At 35.9% G+C, this 20,196-nt stretch overlaps 1 pseudogene; it reads right to left on the bottom strand.

Annotated features, from left to right (window-relative positions):
- Positions 1 to 3,454: 3,454 nt before the first annotated feature.
- LOC120136372 lies at positions 3,455 to 10,818 on the bottom strand (annotated as a pseudogene).
- Between the last annotated feature and the right edge of the window lie 9,378 nt (positions 10,819 to 20,196).

The following is a 20,196-nucleotide window of genomic DNA, read 5'->3' as shown; positions in this document are numbered from 1 at the left end:
AGAAAATAAGCTTAAAATAGCGTCATTTGAGCATAAAACCAAACTCAGATACCCTCCAAACTCACCGTGAAAGAAAGAAAAAGAGAATAACAACACAGAATAATGAAAAGAAGATAGTTCAAATGGAACACTATCAGAGATTTGGAGTTTCATCTAGGTCCAGCTTTGTTGAAGGCTGGACTCTCTTGGTTGAAAAGCATATTTATAAACTCTATACCTTGAGCGGCGAGCCTTTTTTGCATGTAAATAAAATTTTCTGGGATTTTTTTGGTCAACCGTATCCCGATTGTTTTTTCCTTTGATCCAAACAATAATGAAATGCCATAAAATCTAAGAGTGATGGATTGGAGTTGTGACTCACCACTGAAAAAGACGCATCATTCTCATAATAAAATTGCCGAAGGAATCAATAAGTAGAAATAAATGCCAACATAATTTGTAGGCAATTGAAGTGACCGTATCGACTGAGTTTTGCGTCATTGTATGTAGAAAATTTTAAATAATATATAATTATCAATAAAATAACACTGTGACTAGAGATTATTTTGTGGAGTGAGAAGATACGGTGTTATTTCCATGAGAAATTTTTGAAGTGGATTATATTATGGGTAAACTACATATTTATTATCTAAATTATTATTTTTGTTCTGTTTTGATACCTAACTTTATTTTATTTTTTTCAAAAGCATACCTAACGTTTAGTTTATGTTTCAATTTAATTCCGTTCAAAAAGTAACAAAATTACTGATGTGAGACTTTTTTCAATGATGACATAGAAGTACTTTATGGTGACATATCAAAATCACTGCTAAGTTTTTAATGGCGGGTATCAAATTGAAACATAAATTAAACATTAGATATTGTTTTGAAAAAAATGAAATTTAAGTACAAAAACGACACAAAAGTGATCATTTATATATTAAACGCGTAGTTTACTCTTATATTATTGGGAAGTATGGTTAAGAACTATGAAAATAAAATCGTAAAAAATATACAAAATATTTTAAAAATAAAATAAATAAAATTAGAAAATATATAAATTTTCCCTTTAATTATCCATTGAAATTTCACTAATTTAGGCTTTGCAAATTATGTACGAGTTGATACCTTTTTAATCATTTCCCTTAACAAATTTGGCCATAGGGTTGAGCTTTCGAGGCAAGTCGAATTAAGTAAAAAAAATTTGAGTTATTCAAGTTGATGAGTTGAGTCGAATTTTTGAGTTTCTGTTTAAGTTTAATTATAAATATTTATAATATTATGATCTTATTTGATTCTAATTTAAATGGTTTTTTATAACTACATACAATACATATATATTTATTTATATTTTTTCATATGTGGTATACATATATCATACAGAGCCGAGGGACTCGACTTAAACTTAAATATCAATCCACTAATTAATAAAAATTTTGAGCTATTTGGGTTACTATTTGAGCTGTATTTTACAGCTCGATTTGAACTTGAATTTTTTTAGTCAAGTCGAGTTTATGAAATTACAATTTGAAGTAAATTCGAGTTGAGTCGATTTTGCTCACCCCTAAACATATCAATTGCCAATGCTCTGTTTTACATAACTATTAAATAAGTCCTGGAACTTTCTAAAATAAACAATTAAGCCCTTAAACTCTTTTTCAAAAAATCGATAAAGCCCCTTTGTCATGCCATCATCTATTGTGGACTGTCACATTAATACTTTAGATCACCACATCATCAATATGGATTGTCGTATCAACATCGTAAACTTTAGTCAATAGATCAAATTGATTTTTTTCTCAATTTAAAAATAACATTTAATATAAAATAAATTCACGAACCACGTTAAGTTCTTTTTTAAAGTTCAAGGGTATCAAATAAAAATGAAGAACCAGAAACAGATAAAATCGTATGTAATCCAAAGGGAAAGTCTCTTAACAAACCCTACAATCGATGTCACCCATGATGCATATGAACATCATCATTTTACTTACAAACTTACCACTTGGATTTTAGCCTATGCCATTTTGGCTTTGAATCATGTTGCATTAAAATAATTATTATAAAAAGGGACATATTTTCAAAATTTTTGACGTAAGAGGTGTCAGTCAATTTGTTTACGTTGATGAAAATGAACTTGAAGTAATATGTTTTGGACGTGCATCACAAAAGAGAAGACAAAAACAAAGTCCAAGCTCGCTAACTTGTATCCATTGTCTCTATGTTGCAGAAATCAATTCCAGGGACTGACCTACTTATAAATTATTCCAAACTTATACTATATCGGTTTAAATATAATATTTGAATTATTTAAATCTTATTTTATTTGAATTTATATTTTTATGAATGTTATAATAAAAATTATGTCAATTGAATCTAAACTCGAGTTAACATAAGATTTAAGGGAGTAACTTAATTATTAATTATTCTAAAGTTATAAATTTTTAGTGTTGGGTGTTTTAAATTAAATTGAATAAATCGAGAGCTTAGACATGTTAGACATTGTTTTAGATAGTCTAATTATTAATTATAATGAAGTTGTACAGTTTTTATAGTTGGATATTTTAGATCCAATTGAACAAATCGAGAGCTTGGGCATGTTGGACACTGTATTGAAAATATTTATTGGTGGGTAATTTAGGCTAAAAATGATAAAATTGTTACCAATAAAATAATCAATTGATCTAGTGGGATGATATATTATGTCTCTTAAACAAGGTCAGAGATTTAAATCCTGGCGTTTATGAATAGAGTAAACTCGATTATGAGGATCTTCTTTGCCTTTACAATACCTAATCCGGATTATTTTAGACTTATACTATGGAATATAAGGAGTTCCAAACTCCTTTGCTATTTTTATGGATTTAAAAGTTGAGATGTATGATTTTATGTTAAGAGACAAATTTTTAAAATTTTAGGAGGAAACTAATTTATAAAATTTTAAGAAATAAATATATATTATTAATAAAAAATATTAAAAAATCTAAAATATATAATAAATAAAAAATTTAAGCTGGATGATTGTCGCACCCGCTATCCTCGAGTCATTATTATTTATAGGTTGGTAAGGCTCGACTTAAGATTAAAAAAAAGTTGGTAAAGCTAGGCTTAAAATAATATTTGCATTAAATTTTATAGGGTGGCAAGGCTAGTAAAAAGTTGATAAAGTTAGGATTAAAATTATATTACATTAAATATTATGTATATAAATGAGAAATTTAATGTGATAAACAGAAAACAACACTAAAAAAAGAAATATGGAAAATCCAATAGTAAGTAGGCAAAGGGGTTACCCTGGAGGTGATAAGGGTTTGGCGATACTTCAATTACTAGAAATAATAATTTCAATAAAATTGATGCCAAAATGGTCACAAGTTATGCAGACAACTTTTATAATAAGACCATTTTCAAGATCTAATCACCACCATGATGTTGAAATTGATACAAGTTACAATGACGTTAAGAAAACAAAATAACCACAAATGTTTTTAAAATAGTGGCGCTGTCTTGATTTATTTGTTTACACTTCAGCGCTGAACAAAGCAATAGTTCAATCCAAGACTTGAAGCATTGTTTTAGTTTTTAGATTAGTTTTGCCATCAGATGAGTGAAGGGCTGGCTATGGTCTTTCTCAACACACCATGTCATCAATCGGACACCCTTGTTGGGCAATTGCAGCGATCCCATGATGCCAACAGGGATGATGCTCGAGCCAGGAATCGGAACCATATGGACCGGAGGACCCCATCCATAGTCGACCTGGTTGAACCCCAATCGACCCCATTCTGATATAAACAAAGTGGTGTACCCTAGAGGTGCTAGAAATGGGTCCTTACTGTTGGTTTTTGGCAAATATCCCAAATGGTTTTGTATAAGGAGGAGGGAAATTCTTTTGTTATAAATAGAGCCATCCTCCTCCTTAGTTTAGCATCCCACAAATATAAGTCTTCTTCTATATTAAAAGCTATTTGTATTCTTTCTTTCTCTTTGTAATATTTCCTCTACTAGTGAAATATTATTTTAGTAGTGTTCGAGGAGGTAGACATAATTTTGGCCTAACCTCGTTAAATTTTGGTGTTCTCTTTATGTCTATTTAATAGCTATTGTCGGGTATAGTTGTTGTTAATTATTGTCCTATTAAAATTACTTGTCTTGGTAGTTCTGTCTAAGGAAATTGGGTTTTAAGAGGGACCATTGTGACCCCTCCTCTTTCCTGGGAATCTATCTTGGTGTGATTTTTAGTACAATCATTTTCACACTAGTCACCTAGATAATAGTTTTCAAGGTGAATTTGTTATTATTGGTGGAAATTAACCCGAATTCCACAACAATTGGTATCAGAGCTCTTAGTTTATTTTAGTATGCTCTGTGGTTGCGACTTAGGCTGATCTTCCACATCAGAAAAAAAATTCCTTGGGATAATTGGCATTCCGCATTGACAACTATTAAATAGAATTTGTAGCAGAAATGGCAAACGCAACAAAAACATCCACATCGTCGTCAACAGCTGTGACAAATGTTAGATTTGCAGTGGAGATTTTTTATGGCACCGGTCATTTCAGCATGTGGCAAAGTGAGGTTCTAGATGCCCTATTTCAGTAGGGTCTAGACATTGCTATTGAATGAGAGAAACCATATGATGTTGAGGAGAAAGAATGGAAGATGATCAATAGATTGGCATGTGGTACTATTCGATCGTGTCTTTCTAGAGAGTAGAAGTATGCATTTTCTAAGGAAACTTCTGCAAGTAAATTGTGGAAGGCACTGGAGGAGAAATTTTTGAAGAAAAGCTGTCAGAACAAGCTCTACATGAAAAAGAGATTGTTCCGCTTCAACTATGTACCAGGTACCACTATGAATGATCACATTACTAGCTTTAATCAACTGGTGACTGATCTGATGAATATGGACGTGACTTTTGAAGACGAAGATCTGGATTTGATGTTGATGGGATCACTTCCTGATGAGTTTGAGTATCTTGAAACTACTCTACTTCATGGGAAAGTTGATGTGTCTCTCAGTGAAGTAACTGCTGCCTTGTATAGTTATGAATTGAGAAAGAGCGACAAACAAGAAAACACAAGTGTCGAAGCAGAAGCTCTTGTTGTTAGAGGCCATTCGAAGAGTCAGAATAAAGGAAGGAGAGGGAGATCAAAGTCAAAGTCCAGATTGAGCAAAGATGAATGTGCCTTTTGTCGAGAAAAAGGGCACTAGAAGAAAGAATGTCCCAGGCTAAAGAACAAAGGCAAACCTGAAAGGGGAAAGGCTGTCTCAGAATCAAATGTGGTCGAGTATGATGATGCAGATTCAGATTTCGCATTCGCTGTTACGCCATCAACCAGTTGTTCCAGTTCATGGCTGTTAGATTCAGCTTGTAGCCACCATATGACCCCCAATAGAGAATGATTCTTTGATTTTAAAGAACTAAAAGGTGAAATTGTCTACACAGTAAATAATTCCCCTCTTGACACACTTGGGATTGGTTCAATTCGCTTGAGAAATCAGGATGGATCAATCAAAACCTTAACAGGTGTCCATTATGTACCAGATTTAATGAGAAATCTCATCTCTGTGGGAACCTTAGAGTCAAAAGGTTTAGAAGTGAGGGCAAAAGATGGGATTATGAGGATTATCTCTGGTGCAAAGGTGATAATGAAGGGAATTCGGAAAATAAATAATGTGTATTACTTTCTGGGTAGTACAATTGTTGGGACAACAGCAGTGGCAACTTCTACTGATGAACAGGAGTCAGAAGCAACCAGGTTATGGCATATGCGCTTGGGGCATGTTGGTGAAAAATCCTTGAAATTGCTGATAGATCAAGGATTATTGAAGGGTGCTCGGGCTTGCAAATTAGCTTTTTGTGAGCATTGCATCAAAGGGAAGAAGACGAGGGTGAAATTTGGAACAACAATCCATGATACTAAAGGTATTTTGGATTATGTTCATTCAGATGTATGGGGGCCTTCCAAGACAACTTCATTGGGAGGAACACACTATTATGTCACCTTTGTTGATGATTTTTCCCGGAGAGTTTGGGTGTATACAATGAAGACAAAGGATGAGGTGCTAGGATTTTTCCTTAAATGGAAAAAGATGGTGGAGACTCAAACAGGCAGAAAAATCAAAAGTCTCCATACAGAATATGGTGGAGAGTACAAAAATGATCCATTTCTGAAAGACTGTGAAGAAGAAGGTATTGTCAGGCATTTCACTGTCAGAAGTACACCACAACAGAATGGGGTGGCAGAGCGTATGAACCGAACATTAGTGGAGAAGGTTCGGTGTATGTTGTCTAATGCTGGGTTAGGCAAAGAATTTTGGGCTGAGGCTTTGGTCTATGCTTGTCACCTTGTCAACCGCTTACCATCGACTGCTATTGGTGGCAAAACACCATTAGAGAAATGGTTTGGAGTACCTGCTACAGATTATGATTCCTTATATGTGTTTGGTTCCACTGCATACTACCATGTTAAGGAGTCAAAGCTGGATCCAAGAGCAAAGAAGGCGATCTTTATGGGGATCACTTCTGGTGTGAAAGGCCATCGTATTTGGTGTTCAGAAATAAAGAAAATAATCTTTAGCAGGGATATTACCTTTGATGAATCTACCATGTTGAGAAAGGTGACTTCAGAAAAATTGGAGCAGACAGATGGAACTCCCAAACAGGTGGTTAGTTTGAAGGAAGCAGAATTGACCCAGCCAGTAAAGAAACTGATGTTGACTCTCCTATGGTAGAAGAAGAGTCAGATGAAGAAGAGGTTCAGACCCAAGAACCTCCACAGCAACATGAATTAATTGCACTCAGAAAGGGAAAGAGGACCATTAGACAACCTGCTCGTTATGCTGATATGGTCTCTTTTGCATCACCAATTGCAATTGATGACGTTCATGCCATTTTTAATGAAGTAGTACAAAGTTCAGAACATAAAAAGTGGAGGATCGCCATTAATGAAGAAATGCAATCCCTTCAAAAGAATCAGACGTGTAAACTAGCTAGTCTTCTGAAAGGAAATAAGGCAATTGGGTGCAAGTGGGTATATGCAAAGAAAGATGGATTTCCTGACAAGAATAGCATCCGCTACAAAGCAAGATTGGTGGCTAAAGGCTACACTCAAATGGAGGGAGTTGATTATAATGAAGTATTTTCTCCAGTTGTAAAACATTCCTCCATCAGAATTTTGTTGGCTTTGGTAGCACAGTTGGATTTGGAACTAGTTCAGATGGATGTAAAAACTGCATTTTTACATGGAGACTTGGATGAGGAAATCTACATGACTCAGCTAGATGGATTCAAAGTTGCTGAAAAAGAAGAGATGGTGTGCAAATTAGAAAAATCGCTATACGGATTGAAGCAATCTCCAAGGCAGTGGTACAAGCGATTTGACAAGTTTATGATAGGGCAGAAGTACACAAGAAGCAAATATGATCATTGTGTGTATTTACGTAAGCTACAATACGGATCCTATATATATCTTCTTCTTTATGTTGATGATATGCTGATAGCTTCCAGGAGTCAGACAGAAATTGTGAAACTAAAGACTCAATTGAACATGGAGTTTGAGATGAAGGATCTTGGTGAAGCAAAGAAGGTTCTAGGCATGGAGATATCAAGAGATAAGAAATTGGGGAGGCTTTGTTTGTCTCAGAAAGAATATCTGAGGAAGGTACTAAAACATTTTGGCATGAATGAGAAGTCAAAACCAGTTAGTACACCTCTTGCTCCTCATTTCAAGCTCGGTGCATCCATGTCACCTAAGGATGATGCAAAACGGGAATACATGTCAAAGGTTCCGTATGCAAGTGCTGTTGGTAGCTTAATGTATGCAATGGTATGTACGAGACCCAATATTTCACAGGCAGTTAGGGTTATGAACAGGTATATGCATGATCCTAGAAAGGAGCATTGGGAAGCTGTGAAATGGATTCTGCAGTATATTCTGAACACCGTAGATGTTGGTTTGGTCTTTTAGCAGGACAAACAAGATGGTCAGTGTGTAGTTGGGTATTGTGATTCAGACTATGCAGGTGATTTGGACAAGCGTCGATCAACTACTGGTTATGTGTTTACATTTAAAAAAGCACCAGTCAATTGGAAGTCCACCTTACAGTCAACAGTGGCTTTGTCTACTACAGAGGTAGAGTATATGGCAGTTACAGAGGCTGTGAAGGAGGCAATTTGGCTTCAAGGGTTGTTTGGTGAATTGGGAATAGAACATAAGCACATCAAAGTGCACTGTGACAGTCAGAGTGCTATTCATTTAGCAAAGAACCAAGTTTAGCATGCAAGGACGAAGCACATCGATGTTCGATATCACTTTGTACGAGAGATTCTAGAAGAAGGTGGAGTCATAATCCAGAAGATTCAAACCACTGAGAATCCTGCTGATATGTTGACAAAAGTGGTAACTGCGGTCAAGTTTAAACATTGTTTAGACTTGGTCAATATTGTTACAAATTGAAAGATGAATTTGCAGACACTACTGAAGATTGAATTTTTTGAGAGACGTGTGTGGAATTTGCCAAGGTGGAGATTTGTTGGTTTTTGGCAAATATCTCACATTGGTTTTGTATAAGGAGGAGGGGAAATTCTTTTGTTATAAATAGAGTCCTCATCCTCCTTAGTTTAGCATCCCACAAATATAAGCCTTCTTCTATATTAAAGGCTATTTGTATTCTTTCTTTCTCTTTGTAATATTTCCTCTACTAGTGAAATATTATTTTAATAGTGTTTGAGGAGGTAGGCATAATTTTGGCCTAACCTCGTTAAATTTTGGTGTTCTCTTTATGTCTATTTAATAGCTATTGTCGGGTATAGTTGTTGTTAATTATTGTCCTATTAAAATTACTTGTCTTGGTAGTTCTGTCTAAGGAAAGTGAGTTTTAAGAGGGACCATTGTGACCCCTCCTCTTTCCTAGGAATCTACCTTGGTGTGATTTTTAGTACAATCGTTTTCATACTAGTCATCTAGATAATAGTTTTCAAGGTGAATTTGTTATTATTGGTGGAAATTAACCCGAATTCCACAACACTTACCATCTCTCAAGTGATCCCCATTCTTGAATTTGGAATACTCCATAGGTAGCTTAGTCTCGCTTCTTGTATCAGTTTGATCACATCGATTGCCGATGATTGTTTAAACACGTCGCATGGGGCTACGATCGTTATTGGGAAGAAACAGTTGTCGTAGAAGCTTTTAGGCAAAGGAGGGTCCGTGAGCTGACGGCAATTCGAGAAGAAAAGAAGCCGGATTTTGGTACCTGGCTTGAAGTTTATTGCTTTTGTTCTGAGCCTCCAGAAATTGGCAGCTACGATTTCGAAAGCAGAGCAATTTTTCCAGGTTGATTCGTGGAATTGTTTCTTTAGCTGGTTGATTTCATCCAGGGAAATGTCGATGCTCACATGCTCTAGCGGATTGCCTGGCATTGGTGGTGGAATTGGCAAGTTCGCCAATTGATCGACATTTGCTTGTTGTTTTGAAATTGGGAAAAAGTCCCTTTGCCACACCGGTGCGACGCTTAGATATTTGACACCTCTTGCCAACACACCTACAGCGTTTAGGAACTGTGTCGATCCTAAACCGTCACATATGGTGTGGTAAAATATTAACCCTATGACAAAACCTCCACATGAAAATTGTGTCACCTGAGGCAAAAACAATGCACGATTGCATCAGGCTTTTAAATTACTAGTAATGTTGGTTTCAATTCAAGTTTTGGGTACCTGCATTTGTACAAGAGGTTCCATGCCTTCACTTTTCGGAACTTGATCAGGGAGAAGTTCATCATAAGGAATGGAGAAGCTAGCATTATCGAAGTAATCAAATGCATCGAGTGTACAATTAGCTGATGCCTCGACAAACCAGGCACCTTCACTGGAACATTCGACGTGGAGCTGATTGTCACCGGACTCTTTTAGCCGTCTGTCAAGGGGATAGTAAGGCACCAAAGCCTTCGACAAGGCTTCTCTAATGACCTTTGAGGCTTGAGGGCCATGTTTATATACATGCAACGTGCGAGTGTAGCATCTGAGGACCGGAACATTGTCGATGAATGATAAGTCGAGCTTTTTCGATGGTGTTTACTGAGACGGGGTCACCAGGCTTCGCCTGGATCTGATGACATAAAGCAACGACATTGGCAAGAATGTGGCTAATTAAGAAAGAAAAAGCAGGATTCAAATTGGCTTATACAACATTTCTAACGGGACATCCTTTTTATATATAAAACCAGATAGTGGATATATGTATTTTAAAAACTAGACTAATATTCTTCTTGCCTTGGAAGTTCAAATTCGCTATGGAAAGAAGATAACTTTGACTGACAGAGGTTGCGTCATGCGTGCCCAGTATATGTTAGGTGAGTTTCTTTCCTTATGTAAGGTGGAAATAATGTTTTTTTTATGAAAGAAGGTGGGGTCTCGTTAAAATTCCCATTCATTATCGAACAAACATTTAGTGATAATAAGCTGAAGGGAAAAAGAATACTCATATATTTTATTAAAAATACCTGAAACATAACAATTTATACAACGACAAAATAGCATCTACCTCACAAGCAGACAACCTACAAATTATATGAAGACCACGAAAACAACCCTTGTATATTCAAAACCAACAACAGATATAATATAACCAGTAAACATAAAGAAAATCACCCAATCCCTTCTTTGGCCAGTTCGTCCGCATCCAAATTCAGTGCCCTCGGAATACGCTTCACAACCAACCAACCAGCAGCAACACAGTCAGCTATGAAATGAATTAAACTAACAAAAGTAGGAGAACTAGGCGGGTCAGAAACCCAATCCACCCCCAGCTTAGAATCACTCTCCAAAATCATTTATACTTACGAACCACTCCGATTTAAGTAAAAAGAAATGCTCTGTTTCATAACTAGAATCTCCACCAAAAAAATCGAACCAGACACAACTACTCTCCTTATTCATAAGATATCATTAGTTTTATTAATTAAAAAATAAATCTTTGAATCCATCAAATCTCAATATTAAAAGGAATGTTATTCTTGTTGGGAATCATTGTCTTTCCCACTTCGTGAAGTTAAGATAGGCACTTAGAGATTAAGGATAGTAAAGAGAGCAGAAGAGTATAATTCTCCAATTTGAAGATTCTTCAACTATACAAAGAATAGTAGGATTACAAGGATGTGTTAACAAAATTTGACTCACACTCGGTGGCTCACTCAAGCTTGAGGATAAAGACTTCCCAAGCTATCTCTCTTCTCTCTAAAAAAGACTCTCTAACTCTCTTAGTATTTTTGGATTTCTTGGATGGTTAGGAATGAAGTCACTCACCCCTATTTATACTACTCTACCTCCACAATAAATGGTGGAGATTACTTACATCCAAGGGTGAAGATTAATTATCTAGAATGCTCCACACATTTTAAGAAGCTCTACACTCTTTCACTCCCTTCCATATTCTTCCACACTCTTCCATAAGGTTCCACACATCTCTAGAATATTCCAAAGGATTCCACACTCTTCCACAAGCTTCTAGAGAGTTCTACACTTCTCTAGCGTTCTCCGGAATGTTCTAAAAAATTTTACACTTCTCTAGAAAGCTCTAGAATTTTCTAGAACCTCTCCAATTAAGGAGAGACCCAACAAATTTCCTCCTCTCGACTTAATTCAGAGGTAGTAGCAAGTCGACACCTTGACATCAATTTTCAAACTTTTTGTACCATTGCCTTGGTTCTTGCTTAAGCCCGTATAGACTCTTAGTCACACGACACACTAGATTTTATTTGCTTGGAACTTTGAATCCCTCAGGTTGCTCCATATAAATTTCTTTCTCTAGATCGCCATATAGGAACGCCGTCTTGACATCGAGCTGTTCAATCTCCAAATCTTGCACGATTGCTAAGCCAATGACCATTTGGATGGATGACATTTTTACCACGAGAGAGAATATTTCTTCAAAGTCTATACCTTTTTCTTGTATGAATCCTTTGGTGACCAACCGAGCTTTATAGCGAGGCTTTAAGATGTTATCTTCGATCTTGATCCGATACACCCACTTATTCTTCAAGGCTCTTCTTTCTTTTGGTAGCTCCACTAGTTCATAAGTATGATTATCATACAAGGATTGCATTTCTTCTTGCATGGTTTTCTCCACTCTTCTTTATGACTATCACTAATTATTTCTTTATAGCTTTGAGGCTCCCCCTTATCAGTGAGCATAACGTACTCATTTGTATTATACCAAGTGGATGGTCTTCTATCTCTCTAGGATCGTCTCGGCTCTGGTAGTGTTGAAGAACTAGATTGAGGTTCTTCCTGAGCTGGTTCATCATGAGTCTCCTGGTTGCTTTGCTCTAACATAAGTTCATGATCTTCAGTATTATTTTTTTTGTGTATTATTATCCTCACTTCTAACTAGAGTAGGTTCGGTGTTCTTGCTACTTCTCAATCTTGGCCTCTCTGAATTTTTGATATCTTTGATTGTTTGGTCTTCGAAAAAAACAACGTCTCTGCTGCGGACAACCTTCTTATTAACTGGACCCCAAAGCTGATAATCGAATTCATCCTTAGGTGAACGAAGGTAGATGCATTCCTTCGTCTTTGCGTCAAACTTGGCTCTCTCATCTTTGGGTATGTGAACAAAAGCCCTGCACGCGAATACCTTGAGATGATTGTATGAAGCCCTTTTGCCCGTCCAGACTTCTTCTAGGATACCCCCGTTCAAGGGAACTAATGATGTGAGGTTGACAATGTTAACCACTGCCATTATAGCTTCTCCCCAGAATGATTTGGGTAACTTAGCATGGGATAGCACACATCGAACTCTTTCTTCAATAGTTTTATTCATTCTCTCAGCTAGTCCATTCAATTGTGGTGTCTTAGGTGGAGTCATCTCTATTCTAATTCCATATTTCTTGCAATATGGTTCAAAAGGTCCTCTACACTCAACTCCATTGTCACATCTTAGACACTTGATCTTCCATCTGATCTCACGCTCCACTAGGGCATGAAATTCTTTGAATGCGTCAATCACTTGATCCTTTGATTTTAACAGGTGCACCCACACCTTCCTTGAATGGTCATCAATGAAGGTGACAAAGCACAATGCACCAACAATTGATCTCTCATACATCGAACACACGTCGATGTGTACGAGGTCTAGGATGTTTTTTCTCCTTGTGGGTTGAGAAGATCTTTAGAAAGTAACTCTGTATTATTTTTCAGCTAAATAGTGAGCACAAAGATCAAGTGGTTTACCTTTCACATCAGGTAGGATTTGTTCCGAGCGAGCATGTGAAGACCCTTCTCACTGATGTGCCTAAGTCGTTTATGCCATATCTCCACATCTTCAGTGGTGATGTTTACCTCTTATTTGCAGAGCTTAGCTTGCATCACATTCAATGACTCTTCTTTCTTTTCTCTAGCCATTATTAGGCTTCTTTTGGTGATCTTCCACTTTCTTTCACCAAAGTAACTTATCAGACCAACATCATCTAGGTTCCCAGCTGAGATAAGATTGAGGCGCATGGTCGGAATATGCCTCACATCTTTTAAGATAAGCTTGCATCCAGTGCTTGTCGTCAGGATGATGTCTCCTATCCCGACGATCTTGCTCCTGTATTGATTTCCCATTTTCACCGTACCAAAGTCATCGCTTCGGTAGGATGAGAAGAAACTTCTGTGTGGAGTAACATGGAAGGAAGCACCAGAATCGACAATCCAAGAGCTATCATCATAAGCAATGTTTAAGATATTACCTTCATCAACGAGATATAGCATATTTTCTTTTGATACTACGGTAGTAGTACTATTCTCTTCTTGCTTCTTCGTTGGACTGATTTGGTCTAGCTTAACATTCTCAGCCTTCTGGTCTCTCTTGAAGGATCGACATTCCATTTTCTTGTAACCCATCCTTCCACAGTAGTAGCATGTAATCTTCGAGCGTGATTTGGATCTACCTCAGGATTGATGCATATATCAGTTTTTGCTATGTCCACGAGTTTCATTCCTACCCCGATTCTCAATAATATTAGCTTCGGGATAAATAGACTCACCTCGTTCCATTCTCCTTGTTTCTTCACCGAGGAGGCTATCACTAACGGTATCCATGGTGAGCTTTCCTTCCGGAGCTGAATTACTAAGTGTAACGAGTGTATCCCAACTTTCCAGTAAGGAACTAAAGAGTAGAAGGGCTTGCAACTCATCATCAATTTTCATCTCGGTTTTTGTTAATTGATTTACAAGTCCCTTAAAATTATTTAAGTGTTCAATCATACTTTTACCATCCTTATAATCTAATTTCACCAACCGTCGAACTAAATTGGCTTTGTTACGTGGAGTTTTCTTTTGAATCATGTACTCAAGCTGTCCATAATATATAAGCATTTGTTTAAGTAGAAAATGCTCAAATAGGGTTTTATCAATGTACTTACGGATCATAGCAACGACCTTCCGATTTAGCAGCTCCCATTGAGCATCACTCCTGCCTTCTACCTTGTCTTTATAGATGATAGACTCATACAAATCCTTGCAGTACAGGTGGTCCTCAATCATCGGCTTTCAGTATGAGTAGTTATTGGCTTTGAGCTTGAACATGTCTCCATCATAAGTGACACTATCCTCCATCTTTCATCTTGAATTGCATGAGCTAATTACGGCTATGAATGAACCTAGCTCTGATACCACTGTTGGGAATCACGGTCTTTCCCGCTTCATGAAGTTAAGATAGATACTTAGAGATTAAAGATAGTAAAGAGAGCATAAAAGTATAATTCTCCAATTTGGATATTCTTCCACTATACAAAGAATAGTAGGATTACAAGGATGTGTTAACAAAATTTGACTCACACTCGGTGGCTCACTAAAGCTTGAGGATAAAGACTTCCCAAGCTATCTCTATTCTCTCTAAAAAATGCTATTTAACTCTCGTAGTATTTTTGGATTTCTTGGATGGTTAGGAATGAAGTCACTCACCCCTATTTATACTAATCCACCTCCATAATAAATGGTGGAGATTACTTACATCCAAGAGCGGAGATTAATTATCTAGAATGCTACACACATTCTAAGAAGCTCTACACTCTTCCACTCCCTTCCATATTCTTCCACAAGGTTCCACACATCTTGAGAATATTCCAAAGGATTCTACACTCTTCCACAAGCTTCTAGAGAGTTCTACACTTCTCTAGAGTTCTCCGGAATATTCTAGAAAATTTTACACTTCTCTAGAAAGCTCTAGAATTTTCTAGAATTTCTCCAATTAAGGAGAGACCCAACAATTCTATCTTTAAAAGTTCGAGTAATTATATATTTGTTATCAATTAGTTAAAAAAGTTATAAATATATATTATATTGTAATAAATCTAGCTATTAAAAATTAATTTATTTTTAAAAATCTTTGAATTGAATTTATAACATTTTAGAAAATATTAATGACATCCGAAAGTATATTAACTTTTAGGTCACAGGTCCAATTCTTATAACCTTTAAAAATTAGTAGAGTTATCGACACGTTAATGTAATAATCAAAATGTGTGATGTTAATAGTTTGAAGAGTAATATACGATGTTTTAAAATTTAAGATCAATTTAAAATGAAATCAACAAATATTGTAAAGTTTAAAGAGCAATTTATGATAAGAGTCATAATTTAAAAACATCTTATTGAATTAACTCAAAAAACTAAAATAAAACATAGTTAAATAATTTAATTTTAAAATCAATAATAATTTAATAAATATTTGAAAAGTAAAAATTAAAACTTAGTTTAATTAATTTCAATATAATAATAACCTAATATTTGATGATTGACACCTATGTTTGTATTTCTTTTTATATCTAAAATAAATAAATAAGTATTTGAATTAAAAAATGGTCTTGATAAATATTTTAAGATAATGATGCGGAAAAAAATCTTTGAGATAATGTATGTTTAAAATTATTTGTTGCGATAGGATCATTGCTACACTAAGGGGAGAAGTATTGCACTCCATGCGTCTTGGGTGGGTGGACAAACATTGCACACAAGAGAATGCATGGTTAATGTAAATGGCCCATGCATGGTTAATGTAAATGGCACGTGCATGGCCAGTGTGAATAGCCTATGAATCTGATGTATAGAGACGCGTGGATTGCAGTGCGACTTAGCCTAGGTCGTATGGATTACATGACATATCTGGTGGTCACTGTAATGATTGCCCTATCCCACGAATTAATTTGTCCAATGCATTATTCAAGTCATTTTATTTTTCCAACTCATTACTAAAAGAATTTACCTTTGATCCTCGAACTCAATAAAAAATTAATTTAACATATCTATCATTTCATCAGTCATCATGAAGTGCCATTCAGTGTCGTAACGGTAACAACGAAAATCGTTACTCAAATATCACACTATGTTATTTTTCTAAGTTTGAGAGTCATATTGAGTGTAAAAATAAGTTGAGGGTCACATTATTCTTTTTAGGCTTAATGAAAAAAAATAAGTGCCTAAAGTATATCAAAAGTTCAAATTTTGGTGCTTAAAGTATTTCTCGTTAAAAATATGTATCTAACGTTTCTAACATTATACTTTTAGGTTATGAACTGAAACGACTGTTAAATTTAACCATTAACTGACATGTATCACCTTTATTTTATTTTTAATTTTTTAATTAAAAATATTATTAATTTATTAAAAAAACATCAATTTTATGAAATTATAAAAAAATCCTTGAAGCTCTAAAATCTTTCATTCCAAACCTCAATTTTTTATAGCTTCATATTAAAAATGTGTTTCAATTATACAATTTTTCTTATTTGAGCGTCTAAATTCCCCCCGCTTAATATAGATGTCTAAAGTTATAAATGTTGTCATTTTAAATATCTAAACTATAATGGTCGTTAAAAAAATCTATTAAGTGACACATATCACACCCATATAATTTTGAAAATTTTATTTTCTAAAAAAGATTAAATTGTAAAAAAAACTTAAATTTCTTTAAAATTATAAAAAGAGTCAAAATCTTAAAATCTCCTATTTTAATCCATGTTCTTAATCGTGTCTGCCATCTCCTATCACCGTTTATGTACTGACCATCACATTTTTCATCATCCTAAACACCTAAATACATAAATACCTAAATCTCTAACTCTAATTTAGAGAAAATAACCTCAGTGACCAAAAATAAATTATAATATACGAATTTAACCAACTTTTTTTGGATTTGCGAAAATGAACAACAAATTCGCAATGCGATCTCAAATTTGCAACGCGAATTCCAATTTCGCAACCTAGTTTCCAATTTCGCAACGCGACTATGTAAATCGCATTGCGATTTTCCAAATTCGCGTTGCGATATTCCAAATTCGCGTTGCGATAGTCAAATTCGCAACGCGAAAGTCAAATGTTTTTACACGAAACACAATGTTAATTTCGCAACACAAATGTAAACAGTATTATCGCAAATCATTTCTAACCTAAAACCCTAAAGCACAACTCAGTCTCATCTCCATCTCTCACTCTCTACGACGACATCCGTCCCCATCTCCAAAGAAATTCGTCCCTATTTCCGACGAAATCCGTCTATCTCCATCTCTCATATCAACCCTCACAACCATTCACGGTCAGAAATATAAAATCAACCACCGAGGGTTAGTTTTTTTAATCTCTTATTTTTATTTTGAAATTTTTGTATTATTATTAGATTAACCATTTCACTGAGATTGCTAAATTCATTCAGTTGCTTCCAATACTGCTAAACTGTTTAGTCTTTAACCCTGTGAAGTTAGTATTTGTCTTTGTTTTATCTTTTTGTTTTGTTTTTTTGTTGAAGAAACCCTAAATCGTAACGCGAAAATGAAAATCGCAACGCGAAACTAAAATCGCATTACGATTTTCATTTTTCGCGTTGCGAATTTAAGTTTCAGAAACTTATTTTATTCGCCAAATTGAAACTTGAATGAATTGTATTACTTCAACCAAAAAACAAAGACAAATACTAACTTCACAGTGTTGCTATTTTAAGTTTCAAGAATAAACTACTACTCTTTATGTTGTCCTTGAACCTGCACTAAACCTATATGTTGTCCTTTTAAATGTTTATATAAGTGCTTACTTCTGGAATGTTATCTGATGCATTTTGTGAACTATGATGGAATAATGACTTGGGTGAATATCGTGCTAGTTTGAAACATATTTGGCTTTGTTTTCACTGTTTAATATCATGTCTGTTTGTAGTGTATAATTTGTAGTTTTTGGTATATCTAACTTGGTATGTTTATTGTTTTTGTAGAAATTTTTTTCCGCTCAATTGACCTTAAGGAATAAATTAAGCATAGCCACTAAAATTGCGTTGACGCTTACACCTCTACAAAGAAAATTGTTTGAGGATACTTGCTTCGGGCCATGGCTGAAAGCACAACATCTGGGTGGAGATGCTATGTTGACACATTTGTTTCTTCAGACCATGACTAACGATCTACCCGAGGAGGTACAACGTGGTGATGAAGAGATATGGTTTCATTTTCCTCTGGCACCGGCGTATACTTGTTTTGGGCGAGAGGAGTTTTGCTTAATCACCGGTCTACGGTTCGGACATGATGATGTAGGCCGGTACACTAGTCATATCGCCCGCCCATCATGGTTATATCGGGTTTTTCATGAGCTGGCAAAGTCGAAGCCGAGTATACATGTCGACGACTTGAAGAGATTATTTGATAAAGATGGTTTTACTCGGATGGATGACCATGATGTTGTCCAAGTATGCCATTTACTACTTTTAAATGCCGTCTTTTTAGGCAAAGAGGGTAGACAACCAATCTCCGAGGACCTAATATTATTGGTAGAGGACCTAAATGCATGGAACCTGTTTCCGTGGGGTTCATATATATGGAAAGCTACCTGGAAGAAGTTGTCGTCTGCCTTCGAGGACCGAAAAAGTTTGCGGGGCGATGGTTCTAAATACATGTTGACAGGCTTTACTTGGGCTTTTAAGATAAGAATTTATATATAATATTTCCAAAATTATAATTAATTATTTAATAATTACTAATGTTTGTGTATTATATTGTTTGTAGATTAGGATATTTGAGGCTTTCCCCAGCATGCGGACACATGCGATAAAAAGATCAAATGATATTCCTAGGGCTATTACCTGGAAGAAGAAATGCATGTTGGATTGGGAAGACTTACTCCCATATACGATGATTAATGATGTAAGTTAACACACAAATACTATCATATATAAACAAGTTATTACTAGTACAAGTTTAACTTTGTTTGAGCTTTTATATTGTTAGGAGGCCAACTACCCATTACAGAGGCTGACACCCTCAGATGCTGAGCTTGCCACTGATTGGTGGCAAGCTAGTAAGCGGTTTTTTGATGAGACGGATAATGAGCACCCCCCACTTCGAGAGCCATCACCCCATCACATCATCGAGCCTCTTATCCACCATCACCTCATAATAGGCGACCGACAAAGAGGCTCCGTCTATCTCTATCTCCCTGTTCTCCACCTCCATGGGATGAGTTAGGGGAATTACATGATGAGGTCGGTGCTTTGCATCATGAGGTCGGTACTTTACGTGAAGATAATGGTGCATGGCGTGATGAGGTTCGATCTTTACGTGGTGAGGTAGATTTTTTACACGATGACAATGGTGCGCTACGCGGTGAGGTATCCACCTTACGTGATGAGGTTGCCGCTCTACGCGAGATTGTTTCATTGTTGCAGAATGAGGTTAATACTCTACGCAATGAGGTAAATTTATTTAATACTATACTAAAAATGCAAATAACTTTTGTTCGATATTATTTATTTATTTATTTACTGATTTATATATTAATTTATTTTCAGCAGCCCGTTAAGGTAGATGCTTTACGTCGGGTTTTTCTTGCACGACGGGATTCACGCATCAGACGCGTGCACGTGCCATTACGTCTCCGTTCACCCCACTAGTGCCAAGACTCCATAAGAATAAGCCCGATGCACCTATCATCATTCAAGAGGCGCCTCCTATCGTTCAAGAGTCCCCTATCATCATCGAAGAAGCCCGTCCCACCGTTCAAGAGGCCACTGTCATCGTTCAAGTAGTCTCGCCCGCCGTTCAAGAGCCCGATTTATTTGGCGTCATATGTTGACATATTGATAAACCACCTCCAGTGCCCGATATAATGGATGCGTGTTGGCTTTCATATGAGTTACCGGCCAGTACCATTCCTCAGCATGAGATGGAAACACTACCGGACACAATTAC

This window comes from Hibiscus syriacus, unplaced genomic scaffold, assembly GCF_006381635.1.
Source record: "Hibiscus syriacus cultivar Baekdansim isolate YM2019G1 unplaced genomic scaffold, ASM638163v2 tig00110627_pilon, whole genome shotgun sequence".
Lineage (NCBI taxonomy): Eukaryota > Viridiplantae > Streptophyta > Magnoliopsida > Malvales > Malvaceae > Hibiscus > Hibiscus syriacus.
This window is presented reverse-complemented; position numbering and strand designations above follow the sequence as displayed.